This window comes from Aquila chrysaetos, chromosome 22 (assembly GCF_900496995.4).
Source record: "Aquila chrysaetos chrysaetos chromosome 22, bAquChr1.4, whole genome shotgun sequence".
Taxonomy (NCBI): domain Eukaryota; kingdom Metazoa; phylum Chordata; class Aves; order Accipitriformes; family Accipitridae; genus Aquila; species Aquila chrysaetos.
In genome coordinates this window covers 14,146,539-14,163,142 of record NC_044025.1, presented here as the reverse complement: position 1 = coordinate 14,163,142, position 16,604 = coordinate 14,146,539, and positions in this window count along the sequence as shown.

Genomic DNA, 16,604 nt, shown 5'->3' with positions numbered 1-16,604 from the left:
TGGCTTTAACCTCCCCCCGATCAACTCTCTGGGTCTCTTTCCCTGCAGCTTGCAGCAGTAGATCATCCAAACACCGTCTCAGGTGTGAGATGCTTTCACCCCTGCGTTAACCACAACACAATTCTTTTTCCAGTTAGTCCTTGAAATGTCTTTTCCCCTGGCGCTGCCCAGATGGTGTTGGCAGTACGGATGGGGGTGGCACCAACCCTACAGCCGTGATGGCCCGATGCGATGTCTGGTGGACGCGTGTGGAGTTTCAGCTCATGCCACAAGAGGTCTCACGGATTTCATTGGGACCATCAGAGGAATAAAATCCAGCTTAATGCGAGCAGGGGTAACGCTCACAGGACCTCTCCGAGGCAGGTGGAGCGCAGTTGTGTCTGGGCTCTTACTTTCCTTGGGAACAGCCCTAAATCTTCAGCCCGACAGCCCCTGAGCCGCTCTCCAAAGCTACTTTATGCCTGGTGAGACAGCTGCACGTGAAAAGCAAATGGCCCTCATCGTCCCCGGCAAATCACTCAGAAGATATTTTTATGGGATGCTTTGGGAGCCCGTGGGTGCAGAAAGCCCACGGCCACGGTGCGCAACCCTGCCTGGGGCTGAGCTGCTTCTTTTATCGGGTTGTGCCCATCCCAGTGCAGGGCAACCTGCTTTGATCCTTGCCTACAACCTGCAGGAGACTTTGTCGGAGCCACAGCTCCGCGTGGGTAAACCGTGGCCCCAGCACCGCATCCCGCCCAGGTCCCCCCGCCGGGACTGCCCCCACCCTCCCAGCACCCACGCGGGGACTGTGGCTGCATAGATCTCAGCTCGGCGCTTTGAAGTCACCAAGGAAGAGAGTTGTTGTTTTTGTTTGCGGCGTGGCTTATCGCCACGATGCCTCCTGCCTGTCTCTCGCCACACGGCTCCGGCCTGCCGTCCGTTCAGCCCCGCTGCCGAGGACCGCCGGGCTGCCAGCGCTGGCTGATAAGGATGATGGATGGGGAGGACGCTGGCTCCACCACGGCCCGGCTGCTTTCTGGGAGCCAGAGCCGGCCCAGCGCTCCCTGAGCCCGGAGGAATGCGTGTTTGAGAGACGGAGAGCCGGCACGGGATGTGAGCGGCTCCCTACCCGACTGAACCCTCCACCAGCCCCGACACTGGGTGTTGGTATCACACGTGGGTACCCCCACGTCAGCCAGGGTCCTTTCCGTATCTCCTTGCCCACAGAGCAGGGTAGGCAGTGCAGACCCAAATCCACAGCCTGGCAGGGGGGGGGGGGGGGGGGGGAGATGTCCCCCACCCTGCTCTATCACCTCCAGGGTGGCTCCGCAGCCCACCCCGGTCCCCTCCGTGGGATGAGGGCAGTGGGTGGCTTTGCCAGGCGATGGGGGGTGGCACCGCACCTACTAGCAGCAGCCTGATGGCATGGGAAGACCTGCAAGGGGATGGTCCTCGCTTGTCATGCCAGGGAGGTGGTTTCATTTAAATTTGGCTTCCTGGGGCTGGAGCGGGGCTGAGCAGGCTCTGCACACCCTGGTCCCTGAGGTAGGGTGTAGTGGCTCCAGCATCGAGACGTCCCTACCCTGGGTTTAGGGCATCCCAGCTGGGAAATGATGCTGTGTCGCACCCCTTCATATCTGGGTCTCCCCAGCCTTCGGGGAAGCTCTTTGCAGTGATTTTCAGAGCTGAGCCGCTGCTAATATACCTGGAGCAACTCCCTCCGTGGGTCGGCTCTTGTTCCTGACTCAAAGCAAGCCACGGGAAACATTTGCATGCAGCTACTGCAAGGACCACGTTGTAGTTTCTTTGCAATGCCATTCTTGCTTCTCTCCCTTACTACGATTTTTCTTTGCCTCCATTTGACTCAAACCTCCCTCCCTTTTATATTTCTTTCCCATTCCCTTTCCCCCAACCTGCGCCATGGAGGACTAAATGCCTCTGCTCCCAGGTTTGAGCTGCAGAAAGCAGCCAGCCCAAATCCCCTTCCCCTGGCAGGAGTCTGGATTCAGTCCCCTCTAACGGGCAGGATAACGAAGAGCCCAGAGCACGGAGATTACCACTAGCCCATTCCCCAAAGCATCGCTCACTGAGTCATGCCAAATGCAAACCTGGGATAAAACACACTAATTGCAGTGTCTCTGTCAGACAATGGAAAAATCGGATGCCTTTCCACGCCAGCCTCATTACAAGGGTTTCTTAAATGGAGGTTGTGCTTGTAATTAAATAGCCATATCTTGGCTCCCCAAGACAGGAGGAAAAGGCAATTTGAAAATGTATTAAAACAGGGAGTTTGGCAATTCTCCTGGATTTAGAACAATTCATGGATTTAAATCGTTCCATTTCAAATATGTGCGCTTGCTTTCAATGGAATTAAATAAAGATGTGCAAGATGGAGGGAAGGCGGCGCTTTCCTGGATGCTTTTCCCTCGCCAGCTATCAAAGGAAGGGGTAGTACTGGGCTCTGAGAACTTATTTGGTAGCAGTGTGTTTTCTGGGCTGCTCTGAGAGGCTGACGCTGTGGCTGACTCAGCTGATGAGTATAGGAAAGCAAGAAGTCCTATTAAAGCCAAATTTTCCAAAGTTTTTCAGCCTAGCTTCTGGTTTTATGCTTACCTCCTGCACTCCCTACCGTGTTCTGCCATCAGTGGGACCGGCTCCCCGAGCACGAGCCGTGACTGTCTGGGGATGGACAGGCTCCTGTTCTCCAGCTGCTTTTTCCGCAGGGATGCCACATTAAAAATAATAGTCTAAAGGCTGATAACAAAGGACTCCTCAGGCACCGTGCCTTTATACACACTCTTTGATTTGGCATGAAACATTGGTAATATCATCATTATACAAGTTTCCACATCTACAGGGAGAAATGCATCAGCTATTTGAGAACCACATGAAAATCTAACACCTCTTTTACTCCAAGAAAAGAAAAAAAACCACCCTTAATTTCTCTTTAGACAGCAGCTCTTGTGCTGGGAAGGTTTATCTCAGCGATAGCAGTCAAAGCTCCTCACTTGGCTGTGGGTAGCTGCTGGGGAGGAAGGGTCCAGCAGCACCCCAAAAAGATGTCCCCTCTTTTAGGTAGCTCCAGGAGAAAGCAACCTCTTCGCAGAGACCATTTGCACATCTTTGCCTGCTTGTGCATTTATTAGTCACTTACTTTAAGGCCAAGTAACAGAAAAATCCTCTCCCTGCTCCCTCTGGCCACTCTGGCACCATGTGTGCGTGTGCGTGTCAGTGGGCAGCTGAGAGGTGAACGGGAGATGAACTATGAGATGACTTACTCGGGTAGCAGGGAGGATGGAGGAGTAGTTTGAATCCAGCCCAAATCCTGAGCTCTGTGGGCTTGACATAAGCATTTAAGCCTTTGGTTGGGATCTGGTGATAGAAGAGGGCTGGAAAGCACATTTCTTTTGTGGTTAAAGGTCCTTTTGTCGGTCCATAAATCCAGAGGGAGGTCTGTTTATTCTGTTTACTGCAGTTACCTAACCTGTGAGCCTCCGTGTAAATCATGGCAAGCCATGATTTAGAGGGGAGCCGGTCTCCCTGTGGCGTGTGCACCGTGTCCCTGCCCAGACCCCCACGCAGGCAGCGCGCTCCTCCAGAAGCCGGGAGATAAGAGCAATAAAAGCTGCAGCTCTCTCTCCAGCACCACTACGCTTCATTTTTTTTTGGCACGATCACGCATTGCTGCTAACTGATGGAAAGAGGAACCCGAGCCCAAATTTTTTTTTTTTTTCTTTCCTTATTTTTAGGAAGCAGCAGGCATTTCCCAGAGCTCCCTGGCTGCAATTTCCACCCCGCCATTCCCAGGGATGTCCGAGTGCCGCTATCTGATGGGGCTTGGCCAGACGAGGAGGTGACCAGGCTGATAACCCCCCCGTGGGTGCCCGGCGCGGGCAGCTGCTAACCCAGCCTTCCTCACCTGAGAGGTGCTGACTCCCCGGAGCCGAAACCGGCTGCCAGATAAGGGAGTGACTCCCAGATAATGGCGCCAGCTGCTCCATATGAGCTTCCCAGCCCCCCGGGGAAAATCGCCTGTGTTATCTGTCTGTACGGCATGGAGAGCAAGAGGAAGAGGAGGGTTCGGGCAACTGAAGGGGAAAAAAAAAAAATCACCTTTGAAACCCCGTCCCTGGTATGCCAGGCTTGGACATGCAGGTTTGGCGATGGAGGAGGGATGATGCAAAGCTGGAGGACTGCAGCCAGGGAGCCAGCTCACCCTGCGGGGAGTGAGTCCCCAGCCTGGGGGGGGTCCCCGCTTCCCACAGCCCGGGGTCCATCCTCCAGTGTCCCTTCAGCCCTTCCTCCACCTCCTCCCGCCTGCCTCCATTAAGCAGCCACAGGATTCCCTTGGCCTTCTCCGTTAGGATGTTGCTGCCAGTTTTGATGCTAACCATTGCGCTCCCCCGAGCCCCCCCCGTTTCCAGGCTGGAGCGGCATGGGAGGAGGATCAGCCCAGGTCCTCGCTGTTTAGTCTACCGATCAGACTGGTGACAAGGAGTCTAGCAGCTGGCAGAAAGCACTTTTATAATTGCTCAGATGCCGGTTTCAAGCTGTTTGCCCTGTGGATCTTTAAATCCTAGAACGGGGAGAAGGGGAGGATGATGGGCAAGGGGATGGGTGAAAAATGTTATATCCCTGGCATTGAAGTCTGGGCAGCTGGAGAGGGCTCTCTGCTGACCTCAAATGTGGAGGGATTTGGGGTGTTGGTCACTGGGAAAAGTAAAGTGAAGGGACAGCTGGGCAAAGCACAGCATCCTCCAGGCAGGCCAGGTTGGCTCACTCCACCGTGAGGTTGGAGCATCCTTGGCTGAAAAGCTGGACAGGCAGCACGTGGCTCTGGCCATGAAGATGCACATACAGATGTGTGTGTGCATTTGATGGCCCCTCACAGGGAGGGTGAGGGTCTGAGGACCCCCCAGCCTGGAGCCCATGGGCAGCTTGGTCCCTCCAGTCCCAGCCGCGATGCAGCGTGATGTCCTGCCTCGACTTCAAGGCTTGAAAGGTTGAGGACCCCATGCCACATGTCCAGCAACAGATGAACCTCGTTTGCTGGAACCCAGAGCTGCGTTTCTGGGCAAAACAGATGGCAGAATGCTTTTCTGCATGCAGCATCATTGAGAGGCACACCGGGGCCGGCACATGCCAAAGGTGGAGCCCAGATGGCCAAACCTCACTCGAAGCCTGCGAGTTGTCTGGCTGGCTTCAAGTGTGCACTTGAGTGCGCAGGCAAAGCAAGCGACCTAGGGTGGTCTTCAGGGCATTGGGGTTCCTCCTTTGAACACCGATTAAAGTGAGCCCCGCCGGGCTCAGGGCTGCTAGCTCAGGGCGGGATGTAGACGCTCGGAGGAGTCGGCGCAGCGGCAGGGATGACGAAGTGGATGGTCCGACCTGGCCAAAGAGGTGGGGGTTGTTTTCTCTAGAAAGCCGGAGACGTAGGGGGACATGATAAGAGCCTTCCAAGACCTCCAAGACAACAGTGATCAATTGGTCTCAGGGTCTGCTGGAGTTGGGCCAAGATGTAATCAACTTAATTTGCAACGAGAAAGCTCAAAGGTTAGATATTAAGACAAACGATTCAGGCACCGTAGAAGTCAAGCCTGGGCCAGGTTACATGAATGGTATTTTAAAACCGAGCTGGACGAGGCTGTGTGGGGAGCAGTCAGGAACAGACGTGGGGCTTGGAAGGACTTTAATCCCCTGAGCTCAGTGACCAGGCAGGGGACACACAGCGGTGCCATGTGCCAGGAACATCCCTGTCCCACATCCCTGGCTGTCCCCATTCCAGCAGCTCCATGTGTCTCCGAATTGACTGGACAGACTTGACCCAAACCATCCATCCCTCTGCCACAGCGCAGCCTGGACCATTCAATGTTCCCTCGGCAGCTCCTGCCCTGCAGCGGGACGGGGACCGGCAGGACCTCCCCAAGCTCTCCCACACCCCGCGGCACCCCTCCGGAGGTGGCATTTCTAAGCCCGAGAGAGGGAAGCTCGGAGGCTTTTAGACACTTACAAGCTATTTTACAGGAATTTTCTAAGCCTTGTTTTGGGCTGGTGCCTTTTGGCATTTTAAAGAGAAAAATTATGAGGGGGCTGAGGCTTATTAAAATCCAAAACTCGACCACTCCTGCAAAAACAACCCTGCTTGTTCCAGGCTGGCTTTTACGGCTGTTATATGTGTGTGATAAAAACTGGCTGGGGCTAGCGGCAGAGCGGTGTGGCTATTGCCATATCCCAAACCGCATGTTCACGGGTGTGTTAGTGATTTGCTGAAGCGCTCCGGCTTTGGAATGATTTCATTCAGAGAGGGTGGGGAGCAGTGCTCATTTGGGGTTTCAATGGCTCTTTTCACGTGAAGTTAGATCTCTGGTTAAATAAGCAGAATTAATCAAGATTAGTAAAAAGAAAAGCACTTTCCTCCCTTTTTGGAGGGTGGCTCTGAGGCTGCAAGGAGCATGCACGCTCCGTGACCACCAGCTGCTGCAAGAAAACTCCCAAATCCTGTATCTCCCCAAGCCCACACTCCTGCCCGCATCCTTTTGGTCGGTGCCTGCTGTCTGCTGGTGACTAAGGAGGTTTATCTACAGGGCTTTGCAATCAAAGGGCTGCGATAGGCAGGGTAGGATTAACCCCAGAAGGGGAGGAAAATCCCTCGCCGGCCTCCTGCCCCATACATCAAACGCAGCGGTCCCGCAGCTAATCTGCAGCGTAGCCCAGCAGTTAATCACGGAGGAGCCCGACTCTTTGAGACGGAGGAGACCTGAGATCTGGCTCCTCCAGTCCCCGGCCAGGCTGGCACGGGACCCTCCATGTACCCCCCCAGCCTGTCCCGGCCTCGAATCTCCCATTGATGCCCATCACCCTCCTCTGGGCTGCTCTCCAGAGCTCTCCCACACCAGACCCCGTTGGGGCTGGATGTCCATTTGGCATCGCTGTTTATGCAAAGGGAGCCTGACGGGACGTTTCGTCCCACGGCCATGGGACAGGTCAGGGATGGGAGGTTGGGATCGGGGTGTCGGACGTGGCCACTCCGGCTGCAGAGCCTCCCAACCTGCCCGGCCGTGGGCAGCTCCAGCCCCTCGGCTGCCCACCCAGCCCTCCTGCAGTCCTGGCCGGGCCTTGGCCCCACCAATTTGGGGATCAGGTGCAGGATGGCCAGGGGACCAGGTGGGTCGTTAGCTCCATCTGTTGACAGGCAAATAGAGCAGCCAGAATCAGCGGTGGGCTGGGAGAACTGCTCTCTGCACTGCTGGGATGCTGTGATGTGCTGTGCAATGCAGCGCAAGACAGTGCGGTGCTGGGATGCGGTGCTGGGATGCAGTGCAGGGATGCGGTGCTGGGTTGCAGTGCAGGGATGCAGTGCAGGGGTGCAGTGCAATGCAATGCAACACAGGGCAGCACAACGCGGTGCAGGGCAGTGCAGTGCAATGCAACGCAGGGCAGGGCACTGCAGGGGTGCAGTGCAAGGCAGGGCAGTGCTGTGCAGGGGTGCAGTCTTCCCTGGGACCAGAGTGCCTCCCTGGGGATGCAGGAGTCTTTAGGAGCAAACTGAAGCAGAAGCCATGGTGGTGAAGGCCAAGGCAGGGAGACCCGGCTTCCTGCAGGAGTGTCAGGGATGGTGGTGAGACCGGGGCCCTACGGAGCTCGGAGGGGATGGGCTTTGGGGACAGCCCTGTCACACACCCCTTTACTCCCCAGACGGAGGTGGGAGTTTGGAGGGGGATTGGGAGGGAGATTGCTACATCCCCTTACCCTGCAACCAAGGTGGCTTGTGAGGCTACCCTAGGACCTGGCCTTCAGCCTCCTCTGCCTCACTTCATGGCCCTGTACGTGGCTTCCTCCCATATGGTTTCCATCCCATGGGCTAATGCTTATTGCTGAGGATCCTTTTGAAGCTTTTCCCAATTACCGTAAGAGGCAGCAGCCTGCAGCACAAACCCCACAATCCAGCGTGTTTATGAACTTGCTACCTGTACGGTTCCCCCCTTCCTTTTGGACCAACCTGCATGTCCTGCACCCCAGCCCAGCCCTTTCCCTCCAGTGCCAGTAGTGGATCACACCTGCTGCAGGCTGGCGGCAAAGTGATGGGCTGGGGACAGCCCTTCCCTGGGCAACGCCACCATCCGCAAATGGCACCGTGCCACACAGATCCCCCAAGAAGATTTATCCCCACCAGGACTTCAGAGGAGAGTGATGGTGGCCCTGGGAGTTGGATGGATGCGTCAAGGGGAGTGTGAACAGCTAACGCTTTGGTGCATTGCTGAACACAACAACCAAGAGCAGCTATAACATCTGTCTGGCAGGTGAGTGGTCCCTGACTAAGCAGAGTAGTTTGATATTTGGAGAAAAGCTCAAGGGAGTTTTTATGGGGAAAGATCCTGGTTTTGCAGCTGTAAGGATTTCCTTAGGGGAGCAGATGGCCATCCCTGCCCCGTCCACAACCCATCCCATGGCAGGCAGCCAGGCACGGATCCTCCAGGCTGAGCTCTTGTTATCCACGGACACCTCCAGTTTAGAAGGAAACACCCCCGGGACCTGCATGGCAGCCAGGAGGGGAGTAACCAAACAAGCATCAGGGATTAGTGCTGCCACTCTGCCAGCTGCCGGTTGGGCATGTTTTCAAGCAGCTGCTCGGTGACGGCCAAACCTCTAGAGAGCCAGCAAATCCCCCCGCCTCCCTTGGTCCATCATCCTGGCAGCTCAGCCTCGCTGGTCATGGAAAGGACTAGTGCTGGAGCGAGCGCGCTGTGTCGGGTAGGATGCGAACGGCTCCCAGGGCACAGGCAACGCTGGCAGGCTGGCAGGGAGCGCATCCTGCACGTATATCCCTGCTCAGCGCATGGTGGGAAGGCAGGACCCCCAGGGAGGGCTCTGCTTCATTGTCAGTGGTGCCTGCTGAGTGGCACAGGGTAGTGCCAGACCCATAAGTGATGGGAGCTGAAGGCCAAGCGGGTAAGCCCAGCCTGTCCGCAGCTCCGTCTTGTCTCCGCGCTCATCCGCAGTGGGAAAAACTCAAAGGAGCGATGCGGGATGCACGTGTTGCCTGTGCTGCAGGGAATTCCCGACCACGAGTGACCGTCACCCGGCCAGCAGCATCCCTGGGCAGGAGGTGACTCCGGACCCACCGCGGGGCCCAGCCAGGGAGGCTGGATTGGGCCAAGCCCCGAGTGGAGCCACTGGCCACAGTCCACATGTGCCACCCCCTGGACACTCGGCGTAAACGACTGGAAACCACCGGATCCCCCGGCAGAAACCTCCGGGTCTGGCTGCTGTTGGTGGGAAAGGCAGATGTTTGGCACCTCTGGGACTCACCTCCCAGCACAGCGGGACCCAACGGGGCACCGGGGCTCAGAGAGGGACCCCTGGATGAGGGGTGCCTTAATCATGCTTAACCACAGCTCTGCCAGCCCTTGGCACATCCTCCCAGCCAGGCTCTCACTGTTTTGGAGGGGGTTTAGTTCTCCTGTCTCTGAGGAGCACAGGGCACTGCAGGGAGCAGTGGGGTTTAGGAGCTGTGCCATTAAATTCTCTCCAAATTTGCAAAGAGCAGAAAAACCTCTGAGCTTTTTGACCATCGGGTTTCTGCCAGCTCACCCCTCTGTGGGGTAGCTGGGGTTGGTGGCAGCTGTGGTGTCTGTGGAGCTGAGATTTGGGGAAATGGGGGGAAAGAATCGGCTCTCACTGGCCCCGAGAGTAGAGGGGACAGAAACAAAAAATTGCCTCTTTTGGGAACCCACGGAAAATGGGATTTTATATACATTTCTTGCACATATAGATATTTGCATCTCTACATACACAAAGACTATTACTCTTGCAGAAGCGTCGCTGTTTTACCTGGCACCGGTGCTGTGGGATGCCAGCTCCGGGAGCTGAGATGCTATCTCGGGGACTAGCTGGCAGTCCCAGTCAGAGCCAGGGCGTACCAACCCGTACTGCGCTGAGGACACCTTGCAAATGTCCCGATGTGTTCCTGAGATTTATTTCTGGGCCGAAGCCAGGCAGAAGGAGGCTTTCTGCAGGCAGCTGCCTGCCAGCAGAGTTTTCCCCACCCCGGGCTACCTGCTTTTCAAGCAAACCCTTTGCCCTCGCAGGTCAAACACCTCCCTTTTGAAAGGGGGAAAGGGCTGGTTTTAATGTTTGTTGGATGAAAGGGCCGTCCCCCAGCTGAGAAAACCAGTGGTCTGGGTTTCCCTCGGAGCTGGCCGGTGCTCGGTCCCGCCGGCCCCGGGCTGGCCGGGCGGTAGATGGCAGCAAAGCCGGGCTCGGGCTTCGCCTCCGCTCCCGGGGCTCTCCCGCTCCCGGGCCTCGCCTGGAAGAAGCCAGCAGCAAAGCATTTCCCTCTAAACCGATATTTCTTGCCAGGCGAGGGACTTTTTCCCCGGTTCTGCCATGCCCTGGTTGCTTTCCCAGCAGGAAAGGGGAAGAACGCTGGCAAATTCAAGCTGGCTCTGGGCTGCTCCTCATCCACAGCCATCCCAAAGCAGCCACCGTGACCTCGCCAGGGCTCCGTAGGGCATGGTGAGAGTCCAAAATTCTCTCTCCTTGCCCCATCCTGGGGTCTCATCCTTCCCGGGAAGGATAAGCAATTCCCACTGCATCGAGTAGCGGTTTCTGATCCCTCTCAAGAGAGAGCCCTGGGGGCCAGGGAAAAGCAGAAAGGATTCCCCCTGCAAACTCTTGGGAAAAAAAAAAAAAAAAAAGGCAAAGTGCAAGGCTGTGAGAGCTGTAAACAGGTTTTCAGTGGGTTTTCCATGGCACCTGCCCGATGGCTGGGAGCCAGAGCCCACGGGGGTGCACAGCTGGCCAAGGCAGCTGAAGGTCTCCCTCGGCAGCCAGTACCAGGGCAATGCCAGGAGGGGCCCAAGGACACCCCCCTTCTCAGGATGCTCTAGGGTACCTGTTTACAGAGGTGGGTGATTTTTTTGAGTCACAGGTTGGGGCTGGCAAGCACCCAGCACTGCACCACCAACCAGACAGAGGCCTGGGGCCATGCTACCCCAAAAGAAACAGTGGGAGAAAAAACTGTAACCCCTGGCAGGGAGCTGGGAGCATCTTCTCCAGCCAGCTGGGCTCCTCTAACACCCCACTTGGTTAAAAACATTTAAAAAATAGGGAGAAAGCAACATCTGCTTTGAGAGTGCAGAGCCCTTGCTGGTGGAGCAGCTCCTGCCGGGACGGTGGGCACAGGGACGGGGTCGAGTTGTCCCCAGAGGCATGGTGGGGGCTGCAAAGCTGGGGCCAGGCCCTGCTTCAGTGCTATATAATTTTAGGAAGCCCAAGCCTGGCCACAGGGGCACACAAAGGCTGCTGCAAACAAGTAGCGAGTCTCCCACCCTGCAAGTGCCTCCGAGTGGGAGGGGAGGTGGTTGGGACCAGCTGGGGATGCTGGCGGTGAAGGATCTGCAGCCCCCAGTGCTGAGCCACCCCCAAATACCTCTCTTTTACTCCCTGGCTCTCCATTCCCTGGAAGCAGGGATGGGGGGATTTCTCCTACAGGGGCCCGGGGGCAAGGGAGGGAGCACCAGCACTGGCATTGCCAGTTCCCCAAGGACGAACCATATGGGGAAGCCCACCACAACTGCATGACTTCTTGGGCTGCACCAACACCTGCCACGGTGGGAAACTCTCCCTGTCCGAGGCAGCCCCCTCTCTCCCTTGCCAGCTCTGCCTCCTGGGGTGCCGAATTATCTCCGGCGTTGGGATCCTGGGTGCCTGCGTCACCCCACCCAGCCTGGCTCGCCAGAGATGCAGTTAAGAGCTGGGGCTGCCCTCTCCTGATTACACACGTGGGTGCTGAAGGTTTTATCGTGGGCAAAGCCCTGCTGCCTCACTCAGTCCCTTTGGCTGCTCCCGAGAGCCTTGTACTCAGAGCCCGGCTGCGCTATCTCCTCTCTTCATGTGAACCGCACGACTTGCAACCTGCCTATCTGAAAAGCAATGCCGAGCCAGATGGGGTCCCTGGCCTCTGCCCAAGGGAAAGTGTCATTTGCCACTACCTGGGGAACTGGTTCTTCCAGGGAAGGATAGATCCTGATTGCTTTCGTGCTAGTGTTGCGGCCCCCTGAACACCAGCAGCTGCTCCTGGGACAGGTCCAGCCCCGGAGCCAGCTCCAAGCCCTGTCCTGTCCCTGGGAGTGGGATGAAGGGGCAGGATTGCCCTCCAGCAGCAAGGAGACCTTCAAGATGGGATGAAAAGGGTTATTCTGTGTCTTAGAAAATGTTTCAATGTGAGCATTCGACCTCACTGCAATTTCCCCGGGGGTTTTCCTGGTGTTTGGGCTGTCACACAACCAAGTAGGTCACTAGAGGGGTTGCATGGAGAACAGCTTCACTAGGCAAAGCATCCAAAACAGCAGCACTTGGGGAAGCTCCATGCGACCACCTTCCACTGCCCTGTGAAAGGATGGTGCCATCTCAAATAGCCCCCAAAGATCAGTTGGGGCCCCTTCATCAGTCACAGGATCCCCTGCTTGGAAAGGGGACAACATGGAAGTGTTTGGTCCCCCAGGGAGCATGGGGAGGGGGAGACAGGCTGGAGGGCCCTGGGAGGAGGTATCTGTGTTTGAAGATCAAGCAGATGACATGCCCGGGTGCCCCACAGTTAGCGTGAGCACCAGCGGCTCGATGCTCCAGCCTCCGCCAGTATTACTGGCAATTGTAATGTGCTGTCACCACGTGCAGAAAGGCAAGAAGTGATCACTAAAGTAAATTATTAAATTAACAGCTAAGGCAGTACAGCTGCAGCAATGACCAGAGCTGGCACAGGAATTCCAGCGCTGCACAGAGCAGGATGGCTCATGCCTGCCGAAGGGAGTGTGTCGGGCAAAACCGCCTCTGGACCCACTGGGAAAAGGAACGGGGGGAGCTGGTGATCTGGTAGGTGCAGGAGGGGAGGGCTGTGTGCGCAGGGACTGACGCTGCCCCGGGGTTTGCCCTCTCTGGTAGCCCTGTCCCACCAGGCAGGAAAGCCAAAAGCAGCCTCTAACGTGGCTTTTGTCCTTCTCTCATGTTGTACTGGCGAGGTCTCGTGCCCCACCGTCCCCGGCTGCTCTGCAGGCTACAGCTGCCATCCCGCTCCAGGCTCCGGGCCACCATCACATGCTCCTCCCTGCTCAGATAAACTGTGGAGATGTTTTGGTTTGGCACGAGCCTTGGGTTTGCATCTTTAGGAGAGGAGTTACAAAATAATAAGATAAGGCTGTAGACTGGAAACAAGCTCAAAAAACACTGTTTCAAGTGTAAAGAGGTCTCTCCTGCCTGGCAGACTTGTGGAGTGATCTTGGTTTAGGACATAAATTGCTGCCAAGGATTTCTGGAGGGCTGGAAATCCCTCACTGCTGCCCTGGGATGGTCCTGTGCTGACCTTGTGCTGGCTCTACTGAAACAGAAATAAGATTTTGCTGTGGAAGCTGGAGCTTAGAAGCAACTTGCAGGGGTGGAGAGGGGCAATATGTACTTTTCCCCCTGTTTTTTTTTTATGAGGATGGAGAGGACCTAAAAGGTGTCTCTCTTTGAAGAGGATGAGCTCCTGTCTGGCTTTGTTGTTCCCACTCTGAGGTCCTGGCCCTGCTTGTTGTCGGATGAAAACATGTTTAGGAACAAACAAGGTTAGCTGAGAAGCACAAAAATCAAACAGACTGAAACACAGGTGAGAAATCCTGGCTACGACTGCATGCAGCTTCATGTTGCATTTATTTTGCTCATGATTTAATTTCAAAGTCTAACAACCAGCCTGGCAGGAGGTCAGACTCCCTTACAGGTCAGCACCATCCCTCTCGCCAGATGAGAGAAGTCTCTCATATCACTGCAGAATCAGGCAGCCAAAATATAACAAAATCCACCTGCAAATTCTGTATTTCTGGCCTGAGATCCCTTTCACCCAGCATGGCTGGAGCTGGTCAGTAGTTGTCACTACTGCAACAACCTTCATCAACTAACATCATCAGGACTCCTTCATTTGCTTGATATAATTGATGTTGCTTGATATAATTGTAAAAATGAATGCATGAATGCAGAACATAGCTACTGCATCCCCAGCTTTGCAATTAAACTTCCCATCCCACATTAATTTCCACTGACAGCGCTGGAGGCAGAGGATGTCTCGGGTCCCTCGACTGGGTCTCTTTTTCCCTCGTTGCTCACTTGGCTGTCAAGAACCTCAGGAGCTTGTTGGGAAGTACAGGGGCAGAAGAGGCAAGGCCAAGAGTAAAGTCATAAAATACAGTCTCCTGCAGCCTGGACTCCTGGTCCACTGGCTCTCTGTGGGCAGTGGATTCAGGATCTCTGGGATGCTTTACAGGAACATGTCCGTGAGTATCCCGCAGTCTTCTTGCTTGCCCCCTGAAGCTGGGAAAGCAGACATGCTATATTCTGGGGTTAATTAGAGATACTCTGGTTGATGCCTTTGCAGCTGCTGATCTCGATGAGCCTTTCTGACAGCAACAGCTTCGGGCTGACTTTTTAAAACCACTGATGGAGCAACTCCTTTCCATTGCTCCCGTCTCCAGAACCAGGTGAGGCTCTCCAGCCCTCCCGAGGGCCGCTACAGAGCCAGGGAGCTCCCTGCAACCTTCCAGGCACTACAGCATTATCTGACATCCCCTGTCCAGGTCTCTGCAGGGAGAGGAGCGGTGGGGTGAGAGGGTTCCCCTTGCCCAGGCCAATCTCACTCTGCTGTCCCCAGCCCTGTCACCCCTCTGGCTGCTCGGCCGAAGGGATGGCTGACACGGATGCCGCACGTCCGCCCCTCTGCAACCCATTCCCATCCCCGATGACCTCCCTAGGGACAAAGCATGAACATGAGCCCTTTTAGCTGCCGTGTTTGTATACACAGACCTGCTGCTGACACAGATCTCTTAATCCCCCCGCCTGTGTCCCACGGACCGTGCTTGTACAACGGTGGCCACGGCTGGGTGCTGGCACTGCAATTTACTGAAGCCCTTTTACCTCTGACTCGCTGATCAGCTGCTGACAGGGTGTTATCGGGAGGCTGCGGTGGGCTCAGCGGCGGTGCCAGCATCCTGGCTAAAGGGACTGTCCCCAGCTTGACTTGGTGGCACCAGGACAGGCTGGCGGGTGGTGGGGAGGACCAGCGTGTGCTGCTCTGTGCTTTGGCATTGCTTTGCTTCCCATTTATCATCTCTCCCACTCTGTGGGCTTTCAGCTTGGAGGTGGAGGTGGCTCAGCTCACGATTCAGCAGGCTGATGTTTCCTTTGCACCAGCAAAATATTTGGGAAAGCAAACACAAAGCTGGCGAGGCTGCGTGGGAGTTACAGCCAGAGATCCCAGCTCGCTGCAGGGCACGAGTGGAGAGGAGGGGATGCTCAGAGCAGGCTGGAGCCGTGGCCTTCCCTGCACCCTGGCTGCTGGGTGCACGGGAGAGCGGTGCTGGTCGGGGAGGGACTGTCGGTACGGGACAGAGCTCTCCCCAAAAGACAGCGTGGGGAGGAAAGCCAGGAAAACCAGCCCAGCACGGAAACCTCCCTGCAATGGGAGCAGGGATGGGAACAGAAATGCGTGCAGCGGGGGAAGATCCTCGTGACACCGGGAGCACGACAGCACATCTCCGCAGTTAAAGGGAGATCATTTAGTCACACCTGGGGGTCAGGGAGAGCCAGACATGGAGCTGCCCCCACTTCAGCCCCTTTGTTTATGTGCACGATGCAGCTTTTGGTCACAGAGAGACTCGCTGTCCCCTCCCGGGGTCCTTTGCCACCGGCGGTGCGATGGCTGGTGCTCGGGGCAGGCAGCCAGGCTGGGCTGGGTGTGCGCAGACCCTCTGCTGTGGGTGATGAGAGGAGACCTGAACTCCGTGCGGGAGAGCCGGCCAGGCAGCTCGGCCCCATCATTTGGGACTGGCTCTTGGTGGGGTTCCTGCCTGGTTCCTCCTCCTCTGGTACCCCCGTGATGCCCATCAGAGCCCCGGCTGATGGCTGCTTGTGCCTGGCACTGGGGTCGGTGTGGCTGCCAAAGTGGAAGGAAAGCATCAAAGTAGGATGCCCGGTGCCCTCAAAAGTTGGGGACAGAATTCAGAACTCTTGCACACAAAATAACAAGAAGCTCTTAACTTTTCTTCCCGTTGTTTCTCAGTTCCCTAGCTATCTGAGGAGGAGAAGAGCACCTGTCGGATCTGTGCGTCTCGGTGCAGCGCATAGATCCTAGCGTGCTGCCTGCCAGAGAAACACCTGGCAGCGATGTAATTGTGCTGTGGGTCAGGCTAGGATTTGAATGGCAAAGCCAAGGGCTTTGCTTTGACTGCAGAGGGGTAAAACAATATTTAATTAACTGCCAGCCACTGAAAGGAGCAGGAGTGCCATGGGAAAAGAGTGAATTTGCGGCTGTGCGTGGCGGATGGCTTTATCGTGAACGTACAACCTGCAAAGGGAGCGAACGAAGCTGCTGGGAGCTGCCTCTGATTTAGTATTTCATAACTTTGGTGGTTGACTCCAAGCCTTTTGGCTGTTAATTATCCTCAGGTGCTTAGAGGAAAATATCACAGCAATTCCACCCATAAATCTTACTGATTCTCACCTTGAGTCTTTGGGAGCTTTTAGGGCACCTGCACAAGCTGCCACCGCTTGAATTAATTGAGCTCTGTAGAGCAGCTGCTGGCTGGTGCCTCCTT